This window comes from Gossypium hirsutum, chromosome A11 (assembly GCF_007990345.1).
Source record: "Gossypium hirsutum isolate 1008001.06 chromosome A11, Gossypium_hirsutum_v2.1, whole genome shotgun sequence".
Lineage (NCBI taxonomy): Eukaryota > Viridiplantae > Streptophyta > Magnoliopsida > Malvales > Malvaceae > Gossypium > Gossypium hirsutum.
The window spans coordinates 113,947,233-113,970,650 of NC_053434.1; the positions used below are offsets into that span (position 1 = coordinate 113,947,233).

The 23,418-nt window shown below is 34.3% G+C and overlaps 2 pseudogenes; both read right to left on the bottom strand.

Annotated features, from left to right (window-relative positions):
- Positions 1-1,345: 1,345 nt before the first annotated feature.
- Positions 1,346-9,455, bottom strand: LOC107955379 (importin subunit alpha-like; annotated as a pseudogene).
- Positions 9,456-10,059: 604 nt separating this feature from the next.
- On the bottom strand, positions 10,060-16,174 carry LOC107886280 (importin subunit alpha-like; annotated as a pseudogene).
- Between the last annotated feature and the right edge of the window lie 7,244 nt (positions 16,175-23,418).

Consider the following 23,418-nt stretch of genomic DNA (forward strand, 5'->3'; position numbering starts at 1 on the left):
TTATACATATACCTTAATACTATATCATTTATATATTTTCATTTCTCATGTTATCTTACGTTTATGTTTTAAACTATATCTTGTATATTAATATCATGCACATCATTTTTCATTATGTTTTTTTATATATATATTGTAAATATCATATTATTCATATTTTTATAACTATTATGTGCTTATTTCACATATGTATTCCGTACATATATTTTTAATGTTATATATACTTTTATTTCTATTATTACGTATATATTTTAATACCATATATATTATTATCATTCTATGCTATTATCATTTATATTATTATTTTTGTTATCGTTTTCGTTATTATTGTCATTTTTATTTTTATTTTGCCATGTTTTATTTATTTTTATTCGATCATTTGCCTTATGCTCGTGTTTTATGTTTTCATATTGCTAGCCTTGTTTTCATCTTTTTATAATCGCTTATATCATTGTTATTGATACTGTCGCACTTATTATTGCGTATTAGCACCATGATTTGGTTTTATGTTTTACAATAAATCACATTATATTTTTCACTCAATACCTTAAAATAATTCCTTTATAAAAGTGATATTCCGTATTTGGTAATTCGAGACAATCGTGCCCTAACTTACTGGGTTTCGATTTTTCTCATTTAACCTAAATAATGGAATACTCTTTTAAATCACTATACGAGTTTTAAAAATGCTTATTCTCGAAGATGCGAAGTGTTGTGCCCTAACTTACCGGGTATGACATTTTGTCACCTCGAAATAAGAATTTATTTTAAAATAAAGGCGATATTCGGCGTTTGAGAATTCGAGAAAACGTACGCTAACTTACTGGGTTTCGATTTCTCTCGTTTACTCTAAATAATCGAATACCCTTTTAATAAAGTAAAATACGCAAATTTTATATAAAAGGCAAGCTCGCTTTCGAAAATGCAAGATGTTGTGTCCTAACTCACTAGATGTGACATTTCATATTTTGAAACGGGAAGGTCTTTAATATTTGAGCATTTTCTTTACAAAGAGGGATCGTATTTCAAAAGCCTTCCAAGTTTTCAATTTTCGACACTAAGGCACTAATTAATCAACTAGGTACCAATTTTGGACGTATCGAGGGTGCTAATCCTTCCTCGTGCGTAACCGACTCCCGAATCTATTTTCTGGATTTGCGTAGACCAAAATTGTTGTTTAAATAAATCAAACTATTTATTAAAAACAACCACTTTTACGAGGTGACCCGATCACACCTCGTCAAAAAGGATCGGTGGCGACTCCCGTTTTCGTTTTTTTCCTCCAAGTCAATACCCGTTTTCCACAAAAAAAATGGTTACGACAACAATAAATATAATTATTTGGTCAATCATTTTTATTCACAAGATTAGAATAAATCTTGATTACTAATATCTTAAGATCTTCAATGAATCCTTTGGAAGAAACAGATAGTTCACCATGCAAAATGGAATTCTGTTTGAGTAGCTTGAGAACTTTCATAGCCTTTTCATAAGTCTCGGTGTTGTCATGAGACAGTAAATACTCGATCCACTCTCAACTTAGTGCAGTATCGATTATTTGTGCATAGAGATTCACTCCTCCAATAATGCCCATATTTTTATCAGCTTCTCCTACCTTGAGAATGTTTTCAAGCCCTTGTAAGCAAACTGTAACAACCTCTAGATTGGAGTAGTAGAGAAGATCACACAATGGCTTGATGCAACCTTGACTTACAAGGAATCTGAAATATATGACATGCCCAGATGAGATAGTTTATCATTCATACTCTACCAAGTCATGATTCCCTTAAAGTATAATATAAGAAACCATTTTTGTACCTAATCTGATCATGAGTCCCACCAAATGTAGCATTTGAGATGGCTTTTGCAACTTGGTTTTGAATATTAAATTTATCATCTTGAAGCAAATCAACTAGAGGAGCAATAATATCAGCTTCAATTATAGCCTGTAAAATTCATACCATTACCCATATTTTCATTGTACAAGTCAACGCAGATAAAACCTTAGGTTCGAAATTGATACCTGTATCTGCTCTTCATTTCTTGCTGTGATATTTGCGATCGTCGAACAAGCAACCACCTTGATGCTTTTTCATAATTATTTGTCAAAAGTTTTAAAAGGCATGGCAATGCCTGATGACTTATGACACAATGCATAGCAACAAGGTTTGCCCATAAATGAGAAAAAAAGATCATCCTTAACAACTAAACCCAAACAATCTTTAGTCCAAGTAAGAGAGGGTATAAATGTGGTTTTAGTGAGAAAACTAGTTGTTAACAAAAAAAGATATGATAAATGACAAAATATATATATTTTAGTAAGATCATTTAATAGGGAAAAACTAATTAAACAAAGTGTCTAATACCTGAGTTTGAACATTATCTCCAGTAACAATATTTCTAACTGTATAAAGAACAGAAGTTATCACTGAAGGAGAAGGTTGTCTGTGAAAGTCCAAAAATTTATGATTTTGGTCAAGAAACCAAACAAAATAGCTCGGAAATAGAATAGATTTCAAAGTCAATCAACAAAAAATTAGTCTAACTAACATTAAAAGTTCCACCAGACGCCCAAGTACACCTGCTTCAATAACAGCTTGGATTTTGTCATTTGTGCCATCAAAAAGATATGGGAGTGCCTTACATGCTTTAGCTAAGACGACATCATCTTTTGAATGAATAAGACGGGCTAATATAGGGAGTACAAGCTTAACCTGAATAGTAAATAAAGGATAACCAGTAAGACAAAAATGTTGGAGATTTTAAGGTCAAAACAACTACCAAAGCTGAGTCTTGAGCAACAAGGTCCGTTGCTTGTGAAGGAAACAAACAGAATTTTGCAAAGAAAAACAAGAACATAATAGAAAGCAAGAAAAATGGAGCATAAAATGAATGAAATCCAATAATTTTCATTAAGAAGAAAACATTGGCATATAGCCATTACATATATCAGTCATTGACTGAGCAAAACAAGACAAACATCACCTAATGTTCACCTAATACCACTAATTACATGAAAACTAGGAAAAATAACTTGTACACATAAACAAAGCTGATTTATCAGCTCAGTCACCACCTAATTACATCAATCGTCAATCTAACATAGTTCTAAATGAACTAAAATTCATTACATCAACTAAAGTAACTAAATGAAGCAAAATGGAACTAGATGGCAGTGATTGCACTCGATTCTGGTGTTCCTGCATGGCTTGGTGTGCATGGCCAGCTTCTCGATGCTGCATGCTGACAAAACTTCAACACTCCTCCTTGGTTAGCATGTTGCATACTCCCATTTTCTCTCTTAGCTTAATAAACCTTGACATTCCAAGGGCTTTTGTAAAGATATCAGCAACCTGTTCCTCTGAATTGCAATGAATCAGCTCCACCTCTCGAGCTTGTTCCATCTCCCTTACCACATGTAGCTTGATGTTAAAGTGCTTAATTCTACCATGGAAGACAGGATTCTTTGTAATTGCAACAGCAGACATGTTATCATAATATATCTCTGTTGCTTGTCTTTGATGTAGGTTCAAATCAGCTAGGATTTTTCTTAGTCAAATGGCTTGGTTGACTGCTCCAGCAGCTGCTACATACTCAGCTTCAGCTATTGACTAAAAAACCTTTTTTTGCTTCTTCGAACTCCAGCAAGACATTGCTGAAATAAGTGTAAATGCATAACCTGAAGTGCTTTTCATATCATCCTTTGAACTAGCCCGGTCACTGTCAGTGTAGCCTATCAGCTTCAGGTCTTCACTTCTCTTAAATTGTAATCCATAGCTTAAAGTACCTTTGATGTACCTGAGCACTCTTTTTGCTGCTTGAAGATGTTGCTTGTTGCAGCAATGCATGAACCTCGATAGCATACTCACAGCAAACATGATGTCTGGTCTAATTGCTATTAAATACGATAAGCAACCAACTAGGCTTCTATAATCAGATTCACTGGCTTGTTCTTGATCTCCTTGACTTGATAGCTTCATTCCAACAACCATAAGTGTGCTTGTTAGCTTACAATTCTCCATAGAGAACTTGCTTAGGATCTTTGCAACAAATGTCTTCTGTCCTAAGAAGATTCCACTTTGAGTTTGTTGTACCTCCATTCCAAGAAAGTAAGTCATTTGCCCCAAGTTAGACATTTCAAACATATCCTTCATTTTAGCCTTAAAATCACCCAATAAGATCTGGTCTCCTCCTATCACTAAGAGGTCATCAACATAAAAGGAACACAATGAGCTGTGTTTCAACTTGTTCCTTTTTGACATACAGTGTTGGCTCACTCATGCTTCTCTCGAATCCCAGGCTTAACAAATAGTTGTTAACCCTAGCATACCAGGGTCTAGGAGTTTGTTTCAGGCTATACAAGGCCCTTTTAAGCCTGTATACCGTGTCCTCTTTGCCAAACACAACAAAGCCTTGCTAATCAATGTAGATTTCTTCTTCAAGGAAGCCATTGAGAAATGCAGACTTCATATCCAGTTGATGAATGATCCACTACCTTTGTGCAGCCAAAGCAACCAACAACCTGATTGTGTCTAGCCTGGCTACTGGTGCAAAAGTTTCAATGTAGTCCAGGCCATATCTTTGACTGAATCCCTTGACAACAAGCCTAGCTTTCAACTTGTTTAAACTGCCATTAGCATTTTGTTTGGCCCGATAGACCCATTTGACACCAATGGTCTTTCTGTTGATAGGTCTTTTAGTCAACTCCCATGTCTGATTCTTTTGAATCATCTTCATTTCATCAATCATGGCTTGCTTCCAACCTTCATGTGCTTCAGCTTCCTCAAAACAGCTAGGTTCTTCTTGTGCAACTTGAGCCCTCTCATAAATTTCTGCCAAAGTCCTTGTACCCCTGACAGGTTCATCATCAATATCCATATCAGGACCATTTTGATCAGGCCTAGTCTGATCGGTCATAAGTTCTTCAAAAATAGCCTCTAGTTTATTTCTTTCCCAGTTCCAGCTTGCTTTCTTATTGAACACTACATCTCTGCTCATTATCACTTTGTTTGTTAAATGATCCAAGATCCTATAGCCTTTTTTGACTAAACTGTAGCCTACCAGAATGCCTGCTTGAGCTCACTTATCCAGCTTGCTTCTTTTTACAGCTGGTACTTTTGCATAACACAAGCAACCAAAGACCCTCAGGTGAGCCAGTGATGGCTTGAACCCAAACCATCATTCAAATGGAGTCTTGTGATCTAAAACCTTGGTTGAGAGCCTATTTTGAAGGTAGACAGCAGTGTTAACTGCTTCAGCCCACAAGGTTTTGGGCAAATTCTTCTCGAACAGAAGGCACCTGTCCATATCCATCAAACTTCTAATTTTCCTTTCACTTACCCCAATCTGCTGAGGTGTATAAACATTTGTCAGCTGATGTTTGATGCCAGCATCATTACATAAAGCTTGGAACTAAGCTGAGGTATATTCAGCTCCACTGTCTGACCTGATGGTCTTGACCTTACAACCTGCTTCAGTTTCAATAACTGTTCTAAAATTCAAAAAAACACTTGAGCTACCTCAGACTTGTGCTTTAAAAGAAAATCCAGCAATATTTGGTATAATCATCAATAAAAAGAATGAAATACTTACTTCCATTCAATGATTCTAATTTCATAGGACCACATATATCAGAGTGTACCAGCTCTAACTTGTTTGATGCTCTCCAGGTTGTATTTACAGGAAATGGGAGCCTGGTTTACTTTCCCATCTGAAAGATTTCACAAACATCTTTATTTTGGACTGATTTAGTGAAGTTTTCAACCATCTCCTTGCTGACCATCTGAGCCATCGATTTAAAATCGGCATGACCAAGCCTTTGATGCCAAAGCTTGGATTCTTCTGTTGAGGCAACACATGTTGAGTGTGAGTCACTTGGCCAGTTGACTTCAAAACACTTATCTGTCATAGTGACTGTCATGAGGCTTGATCCATTTGGATCAGCAATTTGGCATTCCTGGCCCTTAGACACAACTGAGTAGCCCTTTTCATGCAGTTGAGCAATGCTGAGAAGGTTTCTGTTAATCTCAGGCACTAACAGCACATTTGTGATGACCGTGTCTCCTGTGAAAGTGCATATTAGGACATCTCCCTTTCCTTCAGCCTTGATGAACTGACCATTGCCAATTTTCACTTTGATTTTGCAAGATCTGTCTAACATTTTGAAAATGTTTGCATCTGGTGACATGTGGTTGGTATAGCCACTGTCCAACAACCATCCTTTTGAGCCCTTGTTCTGACCAGCTAAACAAGATACAGCAAAGACCTGCTCTTCATAGTCACTACTGTCTTTAGCCACTCGAGCTTCTTCATTCTTGTGTTGTACTTGATTCTGCCCATGTCTGCCTTTTTCTTTGTAGACCCTTTCAACATGCCCTTTCTTTTTGCAATGTTGACACAAGGCATTTGGTTAGAACCAGCATTTGGCCTCTGGATGACTAGGCCTTTTACAATATCTGCAAAATTGGTCTCCTTTTCTTGCAGCATCAGGCTTAGGCCTGCTTCTCTAGTTTTTCTTGCCTTTATAGGCAGAGGTGCTCGAGGCAGCTTTGGCCTTGACTTGGAAAGCACCTTCCTGCTGCTCCTCCATCCTGCTGCTCCTCCATCCTGCTGGCTCTCCTTTGCTCCTGAGCATAAAGGGCATTAATGAGCTCAGTTAGGAAGATGCTTTCAAGGTCTCTCGAATCCTCCAGGGATGAGATTTTTGCCTCATATCTTTCAGGCAATGTTGAGAGCACCTTCTCCACAATCCTTACCTCAGTGAACTGCTCTCCTAGCAACCTTATGCTATTCACAATGACCATGATTCTATCTGAGTACTGCTTTACTGTCTCTTCCTCCTTCATCTTCAAATTCTCAAAGTCTCTTCTCAAATTCAACACCTACTGTTGTCTTGTTCTTTCTGTGCCTTGGAACTCCTCCTTAAGCTTGTCCCAGGCCTACTTTGGAGTCTCACAGGCCATGATTCTGGTGAAAATAACATCAGACACACAGTTCTAAATGTAGGACATGGCCTTATGCCTCTTGGTCCTCTCATCTGCGTGTTGCCTGATTTGTGCCACTGTGGGATTGGCTCTAAGTGGAGCTGGCTCAGCATCAGTATTCACAACTTCCCACAGATCGAAGGCCTGTAGGTAAGTCCTCATCTTGACTACCCATATGTGAAACTTTTCACCATTAAAGACTGGTGGTGGTGAAGAAGAAAAGCCTGATGAAGCCATGACTTTATGATTCAATTATAATAGGTCCACTAAAACAAAAGCTCTAGATACCAATTGTTGGAGATTTTAAGAACAAAACAGCTACCAAAGCTGAGTCTTGAGCAGCAACGTCCGTTGCTTGTAGAGGAAACAAACAAAATTTTGCAAAGAAAAATAAGAACAGAATAGAAAGCAAGAAAAATGGAGCATAAAATGAATGAAATCCAATAATTTTCATTAAGAAGAAAACATTGGCATATAGCCATTACATATATCAGTCATTGACTGAGCAAAACAAGACAAACATCACCTAATGCTCACCTAATACCACTAATTACATGGAAACTAGGAAAAATAACTTGTACACATAAACAAAGCTGATTTATCAGCTCAATCACCACCTAATTACATCAATCATCAATCTAACATTGTTCTAAATGAACTAGAATTCATTACATCAACCGATGTAACAAAATGAAGCAAAATGGAACTAGATGACAGTGGCTGCACTCGATTCTGGTGTTCCTGCATGGCTTGGTGTGCATGGCCAGCTTCTCAGTGCTGCATGCTGACCAAACTTCAACAAAAAATCAATTTAAACTAAACGTTTGTAAGCCTCCAAGCAATATGCCTCGCTTTCTAGTTTAATGTTAGTAGTGCGTAGCAATGCATAGTTTAGATACCAGATTAGATTTGAAAGATTAATGACAATGATTTTGCCTTGTAAAGCAATAAATCGATGATATCATTTGTGTTAAATGGAAATATGCCCAGAAGTTTGCATTCGAGGCTGAACTGGTGCGAAAACAAGGTCCTCGTCTTTGGAAGCTGTGAAGATTATTATTGACAGTGGGAGTTTGATTGGCTTAGCTTGGAAGGTACATTGGTCGAAAGTGTGCACTATTGCGCGACAGTTAGCCTTGCTTAATCCACTTTTGGTCCAAAGTATTGGATTGTGAGGGTGTTTATTTTGTTTGGCTGATGATTTGTTTGAGTGTTTGTGTTTTGTGTAGGTATTTGGTTCGTGGGAATGCTCCCTTACTTATGATTGGTTTTTTATACGGATGTTGAAACAATTAACCGAATCGTTAACTGAATCAAGTTAATATTAATTTAATTAATTAAATTTTTTAATCCTTTAATCGTTCGAAATTTTTTAAAAAAAGTTAATCAAACTGAAATATTTCGATTTATTCGCTCGATTAATCGAATTAACCAAAATTTATATTTTTTTTTTGTTAAAACAAGTATAAAATATATCAAAAAATAAATTGATAATATTCATTTGACCAAATTAACCGAATTAAAACTAGATGTAATTTGTATTATTAATTAATAAGTTTTGTAAATTCAATTAATTACTCGATTTCGAACCAAATTAATCGATAACCGAACTTCCAAAAAATCATTAATCGACTTTCGATCGAATCAGATCGGTTAACCAACCGATTAATCGAATTAGATAGATTCGATCGGTTAATTTGGTTTTGACCGAAATTTGAACACTCCTAGTTTTTTATGTGGAACCACCATTATAAATACTCCCAAGCATAGTGTCCCTTAGCACCAAAAACAAAATTTGAAAACAATTCCATCTAGTGAGGTTTTCGAGTGCTTAAAAGATTTTGGTGATTTTCGTATAGCTAAATTCGACGACCTTGTAGGCGGGTTAACGTGCTCGAAAGTGGTGTTAAAACATTCGGATTTTGGCATTTGATTGAGACAATGGCTGGAGGTATTTATATTCGATATTTCCGCTGCACTATATTGTAAATCGATATTTATTCTTTCAGTTTACTCTGTTTTGGTTTCTGACTTGTAAATTGTTACTGCAGTTGCTTTTAATATATTTATGATTTAGCAAGTAAAAAAGCATTGTACTTGAAAAAATAAGGGACTTAGGGTGAAACCTGATCAAAGGGGGCTTACAAAACCTTGACAGTGTCCATGTAGCATTTCTCAGCATAGAACGTGAAACAGGTTCATTCAACAGAGCCAACAATGTAAGCGAAGCACCATGGTGGGCAAGGACAAGATCACGACATCTAAGAGAAACAGCAGCAATATTTCCCAAAGCTAGGACAGCCTGAATTTCGAAACAAAAAAGAATGATATAAGATTACAAAACATTCATACAAGCTTTTGCCAAGTAAAATTAAATGATATTAGAATAATTTCATTTCATATGCATACCTGCTCACGGACATAATCACTTGGGGAACCAAGTAACTCAACAAAGCGAGGAACCACTCCAGCTTAAATCACTTCCTCAATAGGTGGTCTACATTCTGTAATAAATTGCAAAGGAGACCAAGGGTTCTTTTTTTCTAGTTCAAGGATTAATTTGATGCATTGGTTTTGATTATTTTAGGAAAACAAACTACCATTTTCCTTTAATTAATTTAGAAATTTCAATTAATTAAATTTATTTAATTAAAAAAACAATTAATTTACTTAGCTAGACATCCATGTTGATATTTAAAACTCATTTTAACTGTCACGTTGGACCGCCGTTTGGGAGGTAATAGATCTTAAAGACAGAATGACCATTTGGTAACAAAATGACAACGTAAGTGACTACTCATTTCAAACATAAGTGACTAAATATAACCCGAGACAAACAAAAATGATTATTTTTATAGTTTACTCATAATTTTTTAATTCGTTTTATAAAAAAAAACTTTTACTACAAATTTACTTCTTTTTTTTCCTTCTTTATTTGGAAACATGGCTGTATGTATGCTAACATTAGCAAAGTGTAAAGAAGGCTTGAGGCATAAATGTATTTTTAATCTTAACTTTGTGATTTCAATAATTAAAGGTGTGATTGGTTACCACACAATAATTATAATCTTGGAAATGGAAAGAAATATCTAAATATTATTTATTTTCAAATTTAAAGAATTCAACGCAATAAATATAATCAATTGGTTCTGGTCATTTATTATCAACCATTTTTATTCACAAGATTAGAACAAGTCTTGATTAATAATATCTTGAGATTTTCAGTGAATCTCTCGTAAGAGATGGAGAGTTCATTAGCATTACCAATATGTCTCGAGAACTTCCACAGCCTTTTCAGAAATCTCGGTGTTGCCATGATACCGTAAATCCTTTATTCTCTCTCGACATAATGCAGCATCAATCAGTTGTGCATGGAGATTCACTCCTCCAGTAATGCCCATATTTTTATCAGCTTCTCCTACCTTGAGAATGTTTTCAAGCCCTTGTAAGCCAACTGTAACAACCTCTGGATCGGAGTCGTAGAGAAAATTATACAATAGCACGATACAACCTTGACTTACAAGGAATCTGAAATATGTGACATGCCCAGATGAGATAGTATATCATTCATACTCTACCAAGTCATGGTTCCCTTAAAAAATAATATAGGAAACCATTTTTGTACCTGATCAGATCATGAGTCCCACCAGATATAGCATTTGAGATGGCTTGTGTAGCTTGTATCCAAATATCATATTTATCATCATTTTGAAGCAAATGAAGTAGAGGAGCAATAATATTAGCTTCAATTATAGCCTGTAAAATTCATACCATTACCCATCGTTTCATTGCACAAGTCAACGCAGATAAAACCTTAGGTTCAAAATTGATACTTGTACCTTTATTTCCTGTTGTGAAACTTGAGATTGTCCAACAAGCAAACTTATTGATTCTCTTTTCATAATTATTTTTCAAAGGTTTAAAAGGCATGGGAATGCCTGATGATTAATGATACACTTTGTAGCAACAAGATTTGCCCATAAATAAGAAAATAAATCATCTTTAACAACTAAACCTAAAAAAATCTTTAGTCTAATTAAGAGGGGGTATAAATGTGATTTTAGTGAGAAAATTAGTTATTAAAAGAAAATGATATGATAAATGGAAAGAGATACATATTCTAGTAAGATCATTTAAAAGGAAAAGCAAATTAAATAAAGTGCCTGATACCTGAATTTGCACATCATTTCCAGTAAAAATATGTTTAACTATATAAAGAGCGGGAGTTATCACCGAAGGAGAAGGGTGCCTGTGGAAGCCCAAAAAATTACGATTTGAGTCCAAAAACCAAACAAAATAGCTCAAAAATGGAATGGATTTCAAAGTCAATCAATACAAAAATAGTCCAACTCACATTAAAAGTTCCGCCAGACGTCCAAGTACACCTGCTTCAATAACAGCTTGGATTTTGTCATTTGTGCCATTAGAAAGATATGAGAGTGCCCTACATGCTTTAGCTAAGATGACTTCATCTTTTGAATGAATAAGACGGGCTAATGTAGGGAGTACAAGCTTAACCTGAATAGTAAGTAAAGGATAATCAGTAAAACAAAAATCAATTTAAACTAAACATTGTAAGCCTCCAAGCAATATATCTCGCTTTCTAGTTTAATGTTAGTAGTGCATAGCAATGCATAGTTTAGATATCAGACAAACAACCCACCAGATTAAATTTTAAAGATTAATGACAATGTATTATTAATTAATAAGTTTTGTTAATTCGGTTAATTACTCGATTTTAAACCGAATTAATCGTTAACCGAACTTCCAAAAAATCATTAACCGACTTCCGATCGAATCAGATCGGTTAACCAACCCATTAACTGAATTAGATCGATTCGATCGGTTAATTTGGTTTTAACTAAAATTTGAACACTCCTAGTTTTTTATAAGGAACCACCACTATAAATACTCCCAAGCATAAGGTCCCTAAACACCAAAAACAAATTTTGAAAACAATTCCATCTAGTGAAGTTTTTGAGTGCTTAAAAGAATTTGGTCATTTTCGTATAGCTAAATTCAACGACCTTGTCGGTGGGTTAACGTGCTCGAAAGTGGTGTTAAAACATTCAGATTTTGGCATTTGATTGAGACAATAGCTGGAGGTATTTATATTCGATATTTCCACTGCATTATATTGTAAATCGATTTTTGTTCTTTCAGTTTACTCTGTTTTGGTTTCTGACTTGTAAATTGTTGCTGCAGTTGCCTTTGATATATTTATGATTTAGCAGGTAAAAAAGCATTGTACTTGAAAAAAGAAGGGACTTAGGGTGAAACCTGATCAAAGGGGGGCTTACAAAACCTTGACAGTGTCCATGTAGCATTTCTCAGCATAGAACATGAAACAGGTTCATTCAACAGGGCCAACAATGGAAGCAAAGCACCATGGCCAAGGACAAGATCACGACATCTAAGAGAAACAGCAGCAATATTTCCCAAAACCAGTACAGCCTGAATTTCGAAACAAAAAAAAATGATATAAGATTACTAAACATTCATACAAGCTTTTGCCAAGTAAAATTAAATGATATTAGAATAATTTCATTTCATATGCATACCTGTTCACGGACATAATCACTTGGGGGAACCAAGTAACTGAACAAAGCGAGGAACCACTCCAGCTTGAATCACATCCTCAATAGGTGGTCTACATTCTGTAATAAATTGCAAAAGATATCAAAGTAAGTAATTTAAACTTTATATCACTATTTAAATAATTTTTATTACAAAATAATTTTCTCACCATTTGAAAGAAACTTCATGAACCTGGCAACCAAATTTTTCAGCTGCAGTCAAGGAGTGGAACATGATAAGAACAACCCAATGCTCAATCCAGTCAGAAGCAGAACCAATCAACATATCATGCAATTAATTCACGAAGATGGTAAAACTATGACATAAACAAAAATTAAAGAAATAAGCATGTTAATTATTCATAACAACTCTGCTTTGAAATAAAGGATCCCAGTTTTCACTACACTATTGCAATTACTTCTGCTTCAACCATCATGCACATCCCAACAACTAAACTGTAATCCAACCACTAAACTGACCTTACTAGAACCAATCAATTAAATTTCTAATTTGGAAATGTTTACAATAAAAATGGAAAACTGACCTCTTTTCGAAAACGCTCTTCATGAATGTTCTTCCTAATCTCTATGTTATCCTCTACCTAACAGCAAGAGCATATGTCATGTTAGAGCAAACAAATACTGGACCTTTATATTTAAAAAAATTAAGTACGTAATTAACTTACTTCAGTCAACACGCATTCTATGTGAGCGATTGTTTGACCATTACATTCTTCACAATAGTATATATCATCATTTGGATTTCTTTCTTCCTCACAAAAATCACAATAATACTTTCCAGAATCATCTTCTATAAAAGAATCCTTTAAGAGTAAAGGATGAATATGATATTTTGATTTCACAGTATATGGTATACGAACACATTTCAAATGAAAATTGATATCACACTTTAGGCAACGATAAAAGGGCTCTCCTTCACAACTTCCATCACATACTTCACATTTGAAATCTTTGTCCCATATTGAATCAAAGAGTGATATATGATTTCTCCCAAAATAATAAAGATCATTAAGGTGAAATTCACATTTCAATGGTCGCCTTAAGGAATTAGCACATATAACATGGAGGTTAAAGTCACAATGTTCACAGCTGTATACAAATTCACCTGAGAATAGTTCCAAAGTGCAAGCGCAAGCATAACACTGTTGACAGTTAGGGAGCAGGCGACTAACCAACATGTGATTTGGATGAAATGGGACTCCAATCTTTTGTGGCAACCTAAGGCAAGATTCATGAAATATATCCCTGCAGCCTCTTTCAGCGCAAAAATAGGCTGGGCCTAAGATTTGCAAGTTACAAAAGCTGCATTTTATGTCATATACAGATTCATAACAATTGGCAAGGACAAGTTTATGGGGGTGGGTGAAATGGTGCAACTCAGTTACTCTACCCGTCATTTTCTCTTCTAAAACCCCAATTTTATGAGTTGTTAGAGCTGCACATTTTATATCAAGCTTGAAATTACACTGCTCACAAAAGTATATGAAGCCATCAGCCCATCACAAATGTCTCTACACTCATCACATGCAATAAACTGATGATGCCAAACATTTGAAGTATAGAGGTTAAGAGGGTGGCTAGAATGAAAAGGGTGTCTTATCTCATATGACAATTTAGCACATTTTTCATGTAGGTAAAAAACACATATCGTGCAGGAGTAGCCTGAACCATTAAGTACCAGACGACAACCGTTGCAATAAATTTTTTCTCCTAACTCTGCAGTTATTTTATACATCCCGTGAGGGTGGGTGGTAGGTTGAAACAAACTCTGCACATTTACAAAGAAATAAAAAGAAAAAAGAAATCAGAGAATGAGCAAACTCATTTCTTAATTAAGAAATATAATTACATAAAAAGTTGGGTTAAGTTTTTTGTGTAGTTATTCAAGTGATTAGTTATTAATAAAATCATTAGAGAAAAAAACATATTGTAACATATTCATAATAAAGTTGCAAACCAGAGTGCGGATGACATCACTCCCTTCATTCTGCTCCACAAACAAAGCTTTGTTTTCCATGGGCGGGGGTGAGGAGGATGGGACCTTTCGCAATGCAACTTTATCCTATAAACCAAACATGTATTAATATTTATTTCATCTAGACTCGGAGAGCTTCACAAGTTTAGCTCATATTTCTAATATTAACTTTTAATTTACTTTTTTTTACAAAGAAAATTAACAAAAAGCAAAAAAAAAGTTAAAAAGAAACTCGAAGACTGAGATGAATATTATAAATCTTTTGTTTGATTACGAAAGTTAAATTAAATGGTGAAAAATAATTATTACCTGATCAAGTATACATTGAATATGAACTATGAATGTGCAACTTTGACAATAATACATGGGATCTTTCGGATTTCTTTCATTCTCACAAATATCACAATAATATTTTTCAGAATCATCTTCTTTAATCAATTCCATCATGGTAAGTGGATGTATGTGATATTTATGTGTAGCTGAAGCTGGTACAACACATTTCAAATGGAGATTAAAGTCGCATTGCACACAGTGATAAACGCTAGCGACACCACAATCCTTGCCACATACTTTGCAATATAGATATTGCTGTGGATATTCCCATACACCTTCGTTATTAAAATCTTTGAAAAAAGTGAGAAGGTGATGGTGACAGTCAAGTTTTAAGGAAGGCGAGAGTTTAGCGCAGTCAAAATCAAGTCTGAAGCTGCACATCTCGCACACATACAAAGGGGTATCAGTATCACACAACTTTAAACAACCATTGCAGTTAGTAAATGGGGAGGTACTATAGGCTACGCGAAGAGGGTGGTTAGGATGAAAAGAATGAGAAAGTGTCCTGGGAAACTTATCACTGCACACCTGATGGAGATAGAACTTACATCCTGTACAACCATAGCACACTTCTGATGGCAGTAGATGTCTTTCACACCAAAAACAATCATAGTCTTCTTCGCGTACCTTCCTATATTTGAAGAATTCCAGATCGTGACTGTGGCTGTAGTGGAAGATTGTCTTTTTCTTTCCATCTTTAAATCTCAATGGCTCTTGATCTTTAGGCAGCTGACAAGAATGAGATTACATGGAAAACATCTGTATATATAACCTGTAGATATATACAAACATTTATCACAAATGAAATCGCTATGATAACTCCATTCTAGTTGAAGTCGGTGTTGCAAGTGGAGGGGGTGAATAATCTCAAGAGGCGGATCACGATTCAGTTTATCCGCACATGAAATGTGCTTCCAAACCTTGCAATAATTACAAGTAAAGGCAGTACCAGAGATTTCCCCTCCACATTCTTCACAACGACTCTCTTCAGTCTCCCAAAGAAGTATGACGGACAAGTGAGATGTATGATTGCGGGGAGGTATGATGATATCCATGTGAAAAAAGAAAGAAAATGTAGAAATTTAAGATTAAAGAAAGAGAAAGATAGAGAATGGGAAATAATGAAGGGAATTGTGTTATGTGAGGAAAAGTAAAATTTGTTGTGTGATGGGAAGACGTTCAGTATGTATACATAAACCATAGAAAGGCAATAACTTCTAAAGAATTTTATGGAAAGCGAATAAATAAAATAAAAGTTATCATTAGGTGTAAAAGATAGCATATGATTTCACGTTAGGAATTCAAAGCCCAAATCTTTAAATTAAAATATTAAGCTTACATCTTAGCTTTGGTTTTTGCATATAAACTAATTTTAAATTTCAACCCAGAATTTATCTTTTCTAAATGAGAACTTATTCATTCGTTTTATGAATGGGATGATATAATTTGAGTAAAAGAAAAAATAATAAGTATTCATCGATGGCGGTAAAGGACAAGCTCAATAGAATATTACAACACGTTGATAACTGGTTTTATCACAATTCAAGCACGATATATCTTGCGTGATTGCAAGTAACTATCACAATAAGGAAATAAGTCCCAAATGGTCTAAAACGGCGGGTGGGCAAAATCTGTATAACCTTAAATCCTTTTATAGGTAGGAGATATACAATTAAAATTTAAAGTTTTAATTAAGGGTGAGCAAAACTAGATTCGATTCGGAAAAATCGAAAAAAATATTCGAATTTCGAGTTATTTGAATCGAGTTATTCGATTCAAATCGAATAAATAATTCGAGTTTCGAGTTTAAGTTGAGTTAAATTTTACAATTCAAATAACTCAAATAATTCAAATAACATATTAGTGTAAATACTCCTTTGATCCTTGTCAAATTTGAAAATGAACAAATTGATCCTCTCTCAACAAAAATTAAAAAAAAAATCAAAATAATTTTAAAAGTTACTCCTCACCTTGAGTTAAATGATGTAATAATGTAATAATGTATAGATTCCACGTTAGGAATCTGGGTATACTTTAGCGGTAAGTAAAGGATGGAAAAAGTTACACCTCACATTTAGTTAAAAAACATGCCAAATCTTTTGATGGCATAAATAACTTACGATTACTTAATTTATGCAAACCCATGATTCCACGTTTGGAATCCAAAGCCCCAAAACTTTAAATTTCAATATTAAGGTAACTTATTTTCTATTTTCCTTTACTTTTATTTTGGTATAGAAGTTTCGTATTTATAAATTTTAAAAGATTTTAAGTTTTATAAAGTTGATTTTGTTAAGAATGATACGAAAACATAAAATCAATTTTTAAAATTTAAAAAGAGATTAAATTAATTAATTTTAAAATTATAATAATAAATTAGTTGACATTATCGACCGAAATTTTTTTTAATAATTTATTTAATTGATTTTTAATGCATTGTTTTAGTTTTTATCGCTTTTTCATTTTAATTCTTAAAATTTCTTTTACCCGCATCAAGACTTCAAGAAAAGTTTTTTTTTTTTATGACCAAAATGAAAGCAATCTAGAAGTTGGGTGATGCAGTTAGGGATTTAATACTTGGGTGGCTAAAATGAAAGCACCCTAAAAATTGGATGACAAAATTGCAAGGGTTTTTTAGGATGACCATAATGAAAGTGTCATAATAATAACTAGGTAGTGACCAAAATAGTTTAGAAACAATCATGGACCAATTCGATACAAAATAGAAAATTTGGGACAAAAATGGAAATTTTCAAAACAGGGGTCACACGGCCTTGTGCCCAGGCCGTGTGACAGAGCCCAGACCGTCTGGCTCCAAACATGGTCGTGTGGCTATTCGACACGCCCGTGTGTGTGGATCGTGTAACTCTCTAATTTGGATAACATGACCGTGTCGCAAGTCGTGTGCCAGCCTGTGTACCATTCAAAGTATCCTCACATGATTGTGTCTTTGGCCGTGTGTCAGCCCGTGAGAGGACTGTACTTATAATGTTTTTCAACACGCCTTGGGCACATGCCCGTATGCATCACACGACCTTGTGATAGCCCGTGTCCCAAACCATGTGTGCCCAAAAATGGCCTATTTCAAGCTTATCTCTCAACCAATTTCACAAATAATTGTACTATATGCACAAACAAGCTTTCAAAAAAAAAACACCATAAGCACCCTTTTCATGCCATTTCATATTAGGTCATTTAAGCACCAACTTTGAATCAACCATGCATACCACCTATAGTTGTTCAAACAAATTATATCAAAGCATAACACTTACACCCAAAAATAAATTATGAACCTTTGCAAACATAGCCAAATTACCCTATTACATGCCATATAAGCCAAGTTAAATTTAAAGGTTCTTAATAGACTTCCTGGCGGTAAGGTTCTTATTAGAGTTCTTGTGAACGACTTACTATCAGAATTCCTGTCAATCACAACTCACAACAGATGAGAAGTGCTCAGTACAATAATACAAATTTGTTTCCACATTTCAATAACTTTTCAGAGATTAGTAAAATATAGCCTGATGAATGATAAGTGGATACGAGTACATAGTTAACCATCCAGCATACCAAATGCTTAAATAATAATTTTTGGAAAACATACATGTCCACAACGGAGTCAATTCAAGATATCAAGTACAAGTCATGCCATTTAAAGTCGTTAAACAAGGTATTAATATAATAATCACGACCTGATGAACAACTTACAGATACGAGTACACAAGTAGTCCAACCGAAACACTCCAAACGCTCATAAGAGCTAATCCAACCAATAACACGCCAATTGCACATGAGAGCTAATCCAACTGATAATACACCTCGACACTAAGTGTCTAGCCCGTAGGCTATACATCCGCTCCCGTAACACGCGAGAATAGGATAGTATAACACAAGAGTTCGCAACAAATGCTGAACCTCGATATACTCGGGAAAAATATATATAAAGCACGCCACCTCAATCTCCACTCCTACCCTACATAACACGCCATCATTCAGTTGTACTCTATCTCGCGTTCATCCGGCCCAAACAAAGTAATTCAATAGACATTTTCTGAGTAATTTCATGTCATTAATATAACAATTAATATCCATTATTCCATAGCATATCATTATAAAATTCATATAGATATCAAATTACAAGCCCAACGAACTTACAGGATTGATTTATAGTAATAGTCCAGAATAGCTCAATTAATGATCGACGTTGTGTCAATTTATTATTTTTCATTTTCAATTACACGCATCAACATAATTCAAATATTATACAATTAAGGCGTATAACACATTTAAAAATGTACTAAATTTAAACTGTATGAACTTACCAAACTAAATTGCAACAACGGCAAAGTACATGAGCTATTTGATAATTTTCTCTTTTCCTCGATTTTCCACTCGTTTAGGATCTAAAATAATAATTCCATTCAATTCACTAATTTAACAGCAATATTAATTCATTTTATACAATTAAGTCTTTTTTGATATTTTTACAAAATCGTCCCTAATATTTTACTTTTATACAGTTTAGTCCCTAAGCACAAAACATTCAATTTAACCATTTTTCTTCTATTTCAAGTTTAGAAAAATTGTTTGAAACCCTATTATAGCCCATGTTGTTATTTCACATCAAGTCCTTGTACTTTTACTAATTATATTTTAGTCTTTAAACATTAAAATTACCGAAAAATACTTTACAAAATAGTCTCATCTAGCAACCAAGCTAAATATTCTACCATAACATTTCAAGAACATGTAAAATTCATCAATGGCATAATCCATAACATTTGACAGTTTTACAAATTTATCCCCGGATTATCTAGATTAGCTAATACGAGTTCAAAAACATAAAAATTACTAAAAATGAGCAAGAATTACCTACCCAATCAAGGTGCCCTAGCTTGATCAAAGGTTTCCTCATGTCTCCCATGGCCATTCGGCTTGTCCAACAAGAAGAAGAAAGAAAATTGATAATATCATCCTTTAAATCTTTTAATTTAACTTATTCTTTAATTATTTACAAAATTAACCTGTAATTTATAACTTATAAATCACTAAAACATGTCCAAAAATGTCCAATATATATCAACATAGTATAATTAGCATTTAAGGAAGGTTTAATTGCACAATTGGTCCTTCAATTAAATTAAATTCCAACTAAATAAACTTAATTACAATTTAATCCTAAACTAATTAGGACTAAATGAGAAATAGCCCACAAGTTAGTGGATTTAATCATGCCACCACCGCTTGGACTTTTTGACCATGTTTTAATTACCATATTGGTCCCTTTACTATTTTAAATCTATAGCAATTAACTTTTACCTCTTTTACAATTTAATCCTTTTAGTTTAATCAAGCAATCAATCGTAAAAATTACCGAACCAAATTTCAGTTCACCTATAATACGACTCTATAAATATTTAATAAAAATATTTACAACCCTAAATTACAAAAACAAGGTCGTAATATGTAACAGCCCATTTTTAGTCAAATCAGAATAGTGGTTTTGGGACCATAAATTTGAGGTTGAAATATTTATTTTATTATTATCTTAATGTCTACGGCATGATAGTATGATTGTGTAAAAATTTCGTTAAGAAATTTCGACGTTTGAATGCTTAATTCGATAAAAAGGACTAAATCGCGTAAAGTGTAGGTGTTCTAATAGTTAAAAGTGTCTAATAGCTATGAAACCTTAAAGTAAGGGTCCTTATGTTGTAATTAGACCATTTTTAATATGAGTGGACAAGGATGAACATCTTTTTAATGGCTTTAAAGGTTATATAATAAGGTTAATTTAGTAAATTAGCAAATAAACTAAGTAAAATATAGAAAAACAAATGAGTCGTCTTCCTTAATGTGTTCATCCACCAAAAATAATCCAAGAAATCACCATTAATAGAGCTTCAAGGTTCGGTCTAGTTCCCTTTATGCATGTAAGTGATTTTTGACTCGGTTTTTAATGATTTCTATGTTTTCGGAGTCGTTGTAACTTAATCTAGCTAGCCCAGGGACTAATTTGCAAAATTTTTAAAGTTTTATAGTTTTAACATTGATGAATATGTGTGTTTTTTGATGTTTGATGATAGAAAATGTATGGTTTTTGTTAGATAAACAACATTTGTAAAGTGATTTTTGGTAAAATTGCAAATTAGGGATTTATTTGTGAAAAATGAAAATTATGTGGTAAATGTGTGAAATAATGAAAAATATGGGCTACTATGATAATAATGGAAATTCGGCTAGCATGGGTAAGGACCTAATTGCATGAATTTGTATTTTTATGAGCTAAGGACTAAATTGTAACTATGTTAAACTATTAGGGAACAAGTGTAATTTTGTCATAATGTGATTTTTGGGCTAAATTGAATAGAATTATAATTAAATAAGTTAAATTTGATATTATATAGATCAAGAAAAACGAAAATCGAGGGAAAAATAAAGTTTTGGACTAGCCGATTCATTTCGTCATTTTTTGTGTATCGAGGTAAGTCCGTATGTTAATAAACATTAATACATTTGTGTTTTAAATGCTTTATTGTTGAATTAATTGTGAATACGATCTTACAGATAAGTTCGACGAAGATTTGGTAATGTGAAATCCTGGTTGAACCTTAAGAATAGATTAGGATACGAATGACATGTCATTAGGGGTTTATGTGTTTTGGGTGCTGGTCCGTACATCCTACCAGTGGTTGAGTTATCCAACATGTGTTGTGAATTCTCTTCAACTTGTGTGAGCAACACCGTGAAGTTACGTCTTGACCATCAGCTTGTGTGAGCAGACCCATTGATAGCTCGAGAGTGAGCATTATATGAGATATGAGATTGAGATAGCTTCGGATATGTATTTGGCACTTAGGGTGCGAGATTCTCGGGTATTCGATATTATCCCGAATGGTTCAACGGATATATCAAGATATAGATGAGTATGAGATTGATACGAGTTAGTACAGGTATGTACATGAACCATACAAGCATTGAATCGAAGAAACTTGTGAACTTCATATCTAACCTTGTGAATGAATATGTGATAGGTTTGTGGATCAATAGGAGTTATGTTATGATATGTTAATTGCTTAAATTATGTATATATGGTAAGTTTTATTTTAAGCATACGAGCTTACTAAGCTTTATAGCTTACTATGTTTACTTTTTCGTGTTTTTTTAGTGATTATCGAAGCTTGCTGAGATTTGGAAGTCGTCGGAGATCTCATCATACTATCAAGCTGTCATTTTGGTACTTTTAAACTTATGTATTTGGTTATATGGCATGTATAGGAGTTGTTGTTAATATGTTCTATATCTTGGTAATGGATTTGGCCATTTGATTTGGCTTATAAATGATGTATGTTTTGGCTAAGTGTACAGACATGTAATTTGGCTTTTTTCGGTATACTTGGTGATGTGTATACATGTGCAAATGGCCTTTTTTTGGTATGTTGTGTATAATGGCTATGTGAATGCTTGTGGTGGATTGGTAGTTCGAGTATCATATAGTTGATATTTGAAATTGGTATGCTTGTGGTTTTAGGTAAAGTTATGCATAATTAAAAGTGATCATATAGATGATTTGTTAGTATGAAATAGGTATGAAATTGAATGGCTAATTGTGATACTTGTGTGTCTTGTGATTGATGATATTGAAATAGCATGAATTGGATTTGGTTTAGATGAATTTAAACGCCATTTGAAGATATGGTCATATGCAATTTGGTTTGGTGTAGGTGTATGAAATGTGGGTGAGAAAAATGGCTTGGAAAATAGCCTATTTTTGTCTACACTGGCAGAGACACAGGCGTGTGTCTCAGTCATGTGTAACACACGGTCAGATGACACGACTGTGTGTCCCGTGATGTTTATTTAGAAACCAAGTCAGTATACTCCACACGGCCTAACACACGGGAATGTGACTTGGCCGTGTGGCATAAGTCAGTATACCCTACAGTTTTGGCACGGCTTAGTACACGGCCTGGCAAGCGGGCTTGTGTGGCCATTTCGAAGGGCACACAGGCGTGTGTGTTGTCTATATGACCCAAGTCAGAAAGTTACACGGGGTAGGACACGGGCTGGGAAATGGCCATATAATCTTATTTCAAATGTCCACACGGCCTGTGATACGGCCGTGTCTTTCTCACACGGCTGGGCCACACGGGCGTGTGTCCCTTGTATTTTGAAAAAATTTCTATGTTTTCTCGAAATTTCCTGAGTTATCAGTTTAGTCCCAAACCACTTCTAATATACGTTTAAAGCCTCGAGGGCTCGTATAAGGGACTATATGATTGATTGTGAATGATTTTATTTGGATATGAAAAATGTATGATTGTTTAATTACTAAGTTTGGTAATGCTCCATAACCCTATTCTGGCGACGGATACAGTTAGGGGTGTTACATTTTACTTGATTTGGATAACCACTTGACCTTTGAACCGAACCACTTATACTTACTTTTAATTCAATTAGCTCAATTCATCAAATCAAAATTCAATATAAAAATTATTATTGACTCGTATAATTTAAATACTAATTATAC